The 7,571-nt window shown below is 34.5% G+C and overlaps 1 protein-coding gene across 1 annotated transcript in view; it reads right to left on the bottom strand.

Moving 5' to 3' along the window:
* Positions 1-3,371: 3,371 nt before the first annotated feature.
* The window catches only part of LOC107748046 (macrophage mannose receptor 1-like), a gene marked incomplete at its 5' end in the record, with an annotated part of 27,296 nt that continues 23,096 nt past the window's right edge, over positions 3,372-7,571 (bottom strand). Inside the window, one exon of the mRNA XM_016562699.1 lies at positions 3,372-3,400. The remainder of the gene's footprint in view (positions 3,401-7,571) is intronic.

Below are 7,571 nucleotides of genomic sequence, written 5' to 3'. Positions count from 1 at the left end.
TGGTTTGAATTGGCCTGACGAGTCTTTTATTTTATGTGGCTTCTCAGCATCTGAACTGCAAGTTTATCATTCCTTTCAGCATTTTCTGTATCGAAATAAAGAGATTTCTGTGTACTGAATACTTGTAAAACTTTATAGTTTGATCATTATTGACCAAAAGTTTATGACTGGGCTTTTATAGTGAACTTAAACTAAATCCATGAAAAACATTTTTATTATCTGAAATAAAATAAATGTTAATTGAAATAAAATAAAATATTTAAAAAACTTAAATTTAATGACTTCAGCTAGTGTCCAATGAAACATTTCTCATTTTGATTTTTTTTTTTTTTAATCTTGATGTACTAAAATAACTAAAACTGAAATAAATAATCTATGTAGACATTTACAGTTTGATAGATATTTCAACAGTAGGTAAAAATGCATTGGGAAAAGTCAATACTGTAGTACACAAAAATAAAAAAAATTTATTTATACAGTACATTTATTTTTCTAGAAATGTTTCATTTAAACTGAAAATTCACCATTGCTAATTCATTTTTACTAACTCTATTGTCTTCCCGTAACCATCACACATTCTTGCATATCTTCCTATTGCTCTTCCACAACAAGCAACTGTGAATTTTCAGTTTACATGTAAGACATTTCTACAGATAAATGTACTGTACAAGTATAAACGTATAAACGTGCTGTTTGTGATGTTCCTCCTTGTTCAAAAATGGTAGTGATTGTGCTGGGCAAACTGCATATACTGTACATGCTTCCAAATGTCCTGATTCTTATTTCATTACAATGGCAAGAAGGGTTGGAAAATTTCTGGTACATTTCAGGAAACTTTCAAAACATTTACAACAGTTTTCTGAAAGTTTCCAAAAAATCCTGGAAACTTTTCGAAATTTACTAGGAATTTTCCGCCTTTTTGCAACTCCGATGGCAAGCCATCTGCCAACTTAGCAGACATTACAACCATTCTGTATCAGATATTTATGGCATATAGCCTTCACACACATCTGACAGATTTTAATAATTTAATGATAATTTGATAAATGAATCATTTTGCATGTGATGGCTCACTCAGTGAAAGAATGTTTAGAAGTTGTGACACTTTCACTGAGAATCAACTCCTCAGTTTTGATCAGCAAGCCATGTGCATTAAGTTGTAATTATTGTGTAAATCGTAGAGAATAGTAGTTACACATGTGCCAAAACACAAGCAATTTGCTTAAATCAAATCTGATGTGAAGATACTAATTGTTCCGACATCTGAAACTCAAATAATATGAGAACAGAAAATATATATCAAAAAAGAAAAGCTATAATAGCATCTCAGTGATACTGAAATAACACTGGTTTATGATGTAAATGTTTTCCCACCCCAATGTCATTATATTGGTGTCTGTATTCATACACTGAATTAATGAGCATCAAATAAAGAGTGATTATACGTGTGTCTCACCGTCATAACACACAAAATATTTTTCGATGGTGCAGTAGAAATCATCCCAGGCTCCGTTAGGAAAGATGGCAGCACACTCCTGTCCTGCACCGTAGTTATCTGGCTGGGCAAGACCCCAGGACTCGAACACCAGACTCTCCTCGTTATAAGACCAGCGCCAGCTTTTGATGTCATTGAACAGTCCGATCCAGGCAAAGCCATAAAAGTGTTGTTCCCCTGCAGCTTCTAGCAGCTTCGTCCAGTTTTCATTACTCTGAACGGTGGCCAGATCAATATGGTGTGTCCTGCAGTAATTCTGTGCATTTTCCCACGTCTTAAACTCTTTGTACAGAATATACTCTTGTGGTTTACACAGAGTTAATGACAGGAGTCCTGGCAAGAGAATACAGTGGTTTTAGTATTTTTCCTACTGAAAGTTTCCAGTTGGCTGGCTGTAATAGTCCCAGTCACCTTGTTTTTATTCTGACACCTATAGTTTGTTTGGTCATTGTTGAACGAGAGCTTGTCGAGTGAGTTTGTCTTTGGTTTTGCATGTTTTGATAAAGACATTTCAGTCACTGTAGCGTTTCTGTCGTAAAGCATTGGTCAAATATTGGAGAAGCTATTTAATTTAAATTTTTAAATATAGTTTGGATTAAATAAGGATTTGATTTTAATATTGTTCTTCAACTATCAGTGCATTGACGTCCTCTGCTGGTATTATTATAAACTTCATCACAAGTAATGAAAAAGACATAAAACATAAATGCATTATACATTATGTATTTTGACAAAGTATTTCAATAATATAATGTTTTGATCCAGTCATTAGTTGTATTATTTTAAAAGCTTTTTATTTTTCTTTCAAAATATTTTACTTTCTTTCAAATGAAAGCATGCTATATTATTCTTCACTTGAGTTTATTACTCGATTAATCTTCATAATAACCGGCTGATAGCAACATAACTTGTTTTTATAAGTAATATTTCTTTGGTTCTCTCCTTGCGTTAATTATCCATTGTAAGTGAACAATCTGAATTATTTTTGACTTGATTACATTGAGCTTAGGCTAATTCTCCTTGTCTCACTCTTGCCTACAAATTTTATTGCATTTTGTCATAATATCGTTGTATGTAATACAGCAAGAATATGCAAATCTGTTCTAATTTCTTTTGTAATGTTGTTACATATTTCAATGATGTGTTTTAATGTTTTGCATGCTGTTTTACCTGAAAGAAAAAGCAGATGAAGCCAAATTTGGTCCATCACTTTGCCAGTGGTTTTGTCACTGGAAAAACATTTAAAAAAATTAAATAAAAAAAAACTCTTGATTATTATTTTTTAGGTTAAAATTGTATATTATTTTCAAATTTATATAATATATATTTTCAGTTTTACACAACATATGTGCTCTTTGCTATGCAGTCAAATTACGAAAATATAAGCACATAATACAGTAAAATGGCAAATCTGTCTACAATATCAACAGGCAAATCATAACAGTAGATTATTACTTAAACATACATAAAATGAAGAAATATGCTAATGTAATTTCCATTACTGACACCATGATGTGATACAGTTGAGAAAGTGTAATCTTGCGTTTGTTAAAGTACAGCATAATTAGTAATCAGCTGTTCATCCCTCATGAATGAAAAAGCACTGACCTGTTAAACTGCGCTGAGAGTGAACTGATGAAATGTTGGCCTACCTTCAGTGATAGTGAGGTTTCAGGATGTTTCTCAAGTTCCCAATCTTGTGCTCTTTTAATGGGTTTGTTATGCTAAGAAGGTAATTTCACAGTCAGATATGCAAAGTGTGTATTGTATGTTTTTTTGTGGTTCCTCCTTAAATTGTTATGGTGGATCATCTTAGGACACTTATTCTACTTTATGTAGAAACATTTACAGATGTTTTTTATTCAGAAAACCTTTCTCTTTTTAAAAATTGACTTCTAAAATTAACTTTATGCATGTATGCATTTGCGTTCAAGGTACACATTTACATTCATCAGTTCTTGCATTAAATTGTGCACTAGATATAATCAATACATGTTTGGTCAAAGCCATGTTTTTGAGGATGCGTTTGGATACAAATCATTAGAAATGTGATTATTTGTCAGTTTTCAGGTCAGCTGTATTTGTGTAAATGTATTGTTTGTTTGTGATTAGTGGAGTATGTTTTCAGATCATACAAATTTTAACGTCTTTTTTGACTCTTCAGCAGTTATTTTCCTATGCAAATGCTAGTAGGCGTGTGCTTGGCCCTTCTCCTGGAGATTTAGAGTACAGAAACAACAAGATAATAGCATTTTATGAAAAGAGATATAAATTATAGATATAATACTATCAATGTTATAGTAACAACAAAAAAGCCATACAAGAAAAACAGCCTCAGCTAAACTGCAATAAGTGGATTTAAATGAATTTAAGAGAGAGAATTAATTAGTGTAAATTGATTAGTACATGGCTATCCAAACTCGGTCCTGGAGGGCCGGTGTCCTGAAGAGTTTAGCTCCAACCCTAATTAAACACACCTGAACCAGCTAATCAAGCTCTTACTAGGCATAGAAACTTCCAGTCAGGTGTGTTGAGGCAAGCAGTGTTGCCAATTTAGCTACTTTGTAGCTAGATTTAGCGACTTCCCCGCCCCTTTTGAGACTTTTTTCAAAAGTTTAGGGACAAATATAGCAACTTCTTGGACAAACCTTATCTAAGTTCTCATCTTGCCCACTGATCTACGTTCATCTTTATATAGATCAGTGAATTTGCCATTGTGATGTCATCTAGTGACATTTAGCTACCAGTTTTAGCTACTTTCAATTGAAAGCAGTTAGCAACACTGGAGGCAAGTTGGAGCTAAACTCTGCAGGACACCGGCCCTCCAGGACCGAGTTTGGACAGCCCTGCATTAGTACATAAAAGTCAGCTTGTGTTGTTTCTTTGGTTTTATTCCCTATGGTAAATAGTGTACCTTTCATGCAAGTAGTTAAAAAATATAAGAGCACATTATTTTCGTTTACATAAATTTGGAAAATTTGAACCTGAAAGATTGATATAAAATTAACCATCTGAACATGTTCGGGGTCCATTTTAGACCAGGAAAAGATACATAAAAAAAATGCATAGGATTTAATAAGGGAACAAAACTTTGCAAATGCATTAAGACCCTCAAAATTAATTTTTATTTTATTTATATATTTAGGATTTCCCCCATATCTCACACACTTTTGGGACTGAATTTTGTTGTTGTTAATCAAAAAGGGGGAATCACTCACTGCTCTTTTTTGTAACTTTTGTAGCTTTAATACTAATCAATTTATTTGTAATTAATACACTAAAGACTGTGTCGTGTGTATTTTTACATTTGATTATTCAATTTCTGTATTATTTCAGACTTGAATGCTTCTGTTGAATAGATTTAAAATGTTATCGGCCTAGCAACCATGTGCGTGTCCTCTCTCTCCACTGTGGATAAAGACACTGGCTTTCTGAAAAAACTGGTAAACTTGAAGTTTAGCGATCTCCGGTGGGATATTCTATTCAGAGAAAAGTGTAATACTCTGTGTCTGTGTTAATTTGTTCATTTACGGGCCTAAGAGAGAGAGAGAGATTGTGTATGTATGAATTACCTCTATCTTTGCCGCATTTCTCTATTAACAGTGACGCTGTGAGTTAGCTTGTGTTAATTTGTGCAATGATAACCTACCAGCAGTTTAAAGATTATTTAATTAGTATATTAGAATAAGTACATTACAATATATTTATTAGATTGAGTACACTGTTATTTATGGGCCTAAAAACAAGAAACAAACAATCAGAGTTATTTATGGGCTTAAAAACAAGAAACAAACAAGCAGAATATTGTACCTGGTGGGGAGTGCCCAATGTTAAATATGAAACATAATCCATTTCCGATATTGTTATACAGTGGTACAGTTATGGAGGCTCTTCATAATGCAGAGGTCAACTTCCTGCTCTGCATATACTTAGCAATGGTCCTATTGTATGCAGTGTTTAATAAACAGCTATTATAGTAAATTCCGAGGTGAAATGTATCGTATTGTGGCCTCTGTATTGGGATATGTATCGCATCGTGACTTTGCTGCCGATACACAGCCCTAGTCATTATTAATAGAAGAATTGGCGAAAAAGATGCATCATGATGCATTGATAATCGTTTTATAATCAAATTGTTACCCTCAGAAATTAATCAAATCATGAGGAAAGTGAAGATTCACAGTTGCCATATTCTAGTGATTGAGCTACAGAAATGTAAAGATCAGCAAAAGATCTTCTGTAATGTCTAAAGAAATCCATTAACCTATATATGTGTAGCTGTAGATATTAAAAAATGGTGTTGTATCAAATCAGGTAAACATCATTACAGATAATGTAGTTTATCAGAATATTATAGGTTTTTCATTATATTTTGGATTGACTTGTTAACTAATTTCCCTAACTCACCTGGTTTGGCTCGATGAGTGATGATTTGCTTCTTGTCTTTGAATAAAGTGTCCTTGTGAAGGTCAGGATGGAAATTTTTCACAGGCGTCTGGGTTATTTGATGTATTTGCTGTTTAGCAGAAACTGATGCTAAAAAACATTCATTGTGCAAGAATAGATGTTTTCACATGGCCTTATCAGGTTGCATATCTAAAGGGATAGTTCACCCAAAAATGAAAATTTGTTGTTAATTTTCTCACCCTCAGGCCATTCAAGATGTAGGTGACTTTTTTTTTTTTTTCTTGAGTAAAACATTTAGAAGATTTTTAGCTGAAGCCATGGTCCTTGGTGATTCATAAAATGCGAGTCAGTGGCAGCCCGTCTGAGATTTAAAAAAAAAAAGGAACACAAAATTAATACCCATGGCTCCTGGCGACATATTGAGGTCTTATGAAGTGAAATGATCGGTTTGTATAAGAAACTGAACATTATTACCTGTAATCCAGAGCCTCAGGCAAACGGTCCGGAGTGATGTCCGGTTCACAAACGAATCATTCTTTTGAACCGGTTCTTTTTGGCCAACTAGTTCAGAGAACACCGATGATCCGGTGATATATTCGTGAACCCAGCACTTGAATGAAGGGGCCAAATGAAAGTTCTATTTCGGTTGACTCGCTCGACATCTCACTATGGGAAACGTCTCTTGCATGGCCATCTGTAGCATTTGGACCAATCAGACACAACTTTTTGTTATATTTAACAAATAATATCTAACGCCCCCTCACCTAACCAAAGGGCCACTTACGAGGGTCTATGAACCCTTCCCCCGAAATGTATCTAACACCTCAGAAAGGCAGAACAGGCCTCTGGTTCCATGGCAACCAATGCTGATATCACTTGTTTTATTGCCCAAAGGAATGCGGGCAGAGAAACTCATTTTCCTCATAGGAAAGACACATAATGCCCAGAGAAATGGACTGTTCTCTAATTAATTCATAGGAAAACCTTTCTTTGAATGAACACGCATATACTTCAGGTCATTGAGTATACCATTACTGTTCTTGTGTATTGTCTGTTGTAGTGTATGCTTTTATGCATGTTATGATAGACCACTAGTTAATATAACCTCACCTATATCATGTTTGGTCTCTATGAATTCATCTTCGGATGATCTAATTGAGAGTGCATATTACATGCTGATACCTATGCAACATATTAATGTTCTAAGAATCTTTACTAGTTTGTGCATCAACACCCAATCGAATTACATATGCGAAATACCATGCTTGGAGACAAAGAGTCATAAAACTCCCCAGTATTTCCAACCTCCCGCTTGGAATTTCAACCTTTCTCATTGGACAAGCCCATCCTGAGAGGCGTGAATCTTGTCAGACCTTAAAGGCCTCACATCAGTGACCCGCCTTCAGTCTGCGGTTCTGTTAGATTCTGAGAAGATGAGGATGCGAGCTAGAATGCTCCTAAGGACACCTAAGTTCGCGCCAGGCTTCGGCCTTGACTTTCCATTCACCAAGATCCTCTGACTCAAACTGGTTCTTTTTTATTGACCAACTTCAGCAAAGATCAACTTAAGCCTTCAGATTGCATCAGGACTCTCTTTCAGACAGACAAGGTGTGCAAGTATCAAACTTAGTCTTATTAATTGATACATTAAGTATCATTTGCACCTTTT

The sequence above is a fragment of the Sinocyclocheilus rhinocerous genome, unplaced genomic scaffold (assembly GCF_001515625.1).
Source record: "Sinocyclocheilus rhinocerous isolate Xijiao unplaced genomic scaffold, SAMN03320098_v1.1 scaffold3243, whole genome shotgun sequence".
NCBI classification, from domain to species: Eukaryota; Metazoa; Chordata; class Actinopteri; order Cypriniformes; family Cyprinidae; genus Sinocyclocheilus; species Sinocyclocheilus rhinocerous.
Note: the sequence above shows the minus strand (reverse complement) of the source record. Positions and strands in the feature narration are given on the sequence as shown.